The following is a 268-nucleotide window of genomic DNA, read 5'->3' as shown; positions in this document are numbered from 1 at the left end:
CCCCTAGTGGTAGCGACCAGTGGTCGGTGTGGGAGAGACCAGTGGTCGGTGTGGCAGCGACCAGACCACAGAATTGGCTACAACCCTTGCTGTATTATTTTAATGGCTATGCAAACAAAAAGTTCATTTTATTTGTGGTTTTCAATAAAACACTTGGTGTATCAGTAAGTTACATTTCGATAATTTCAGCACATTTTAACAATACCCTGATAACCGTGATAATTACAGCCACTAAGATGTGTAATCTTCATACCGTTTCATCTCTAGT

Source organism: Micropterus dolomieu, linkage group LG14, assembly GCF_021292245.1.
Source record: "Micropterus dolomieu isolate WLL.071019.BEF.003 ecotype Adirondacks linkage group LG14, ASM2129224v1, whole genome shotgun sequence".
Classification (NCBI taxonomy): Eukaryota; Metazoa; Chordata; class Actinopteri; order Centrarchiformes; family Centrarchidae; genus Micropterus; species Micropterus dolomieu.
This window is presented reverse-complemented; position numbering follows the sequence as displayed.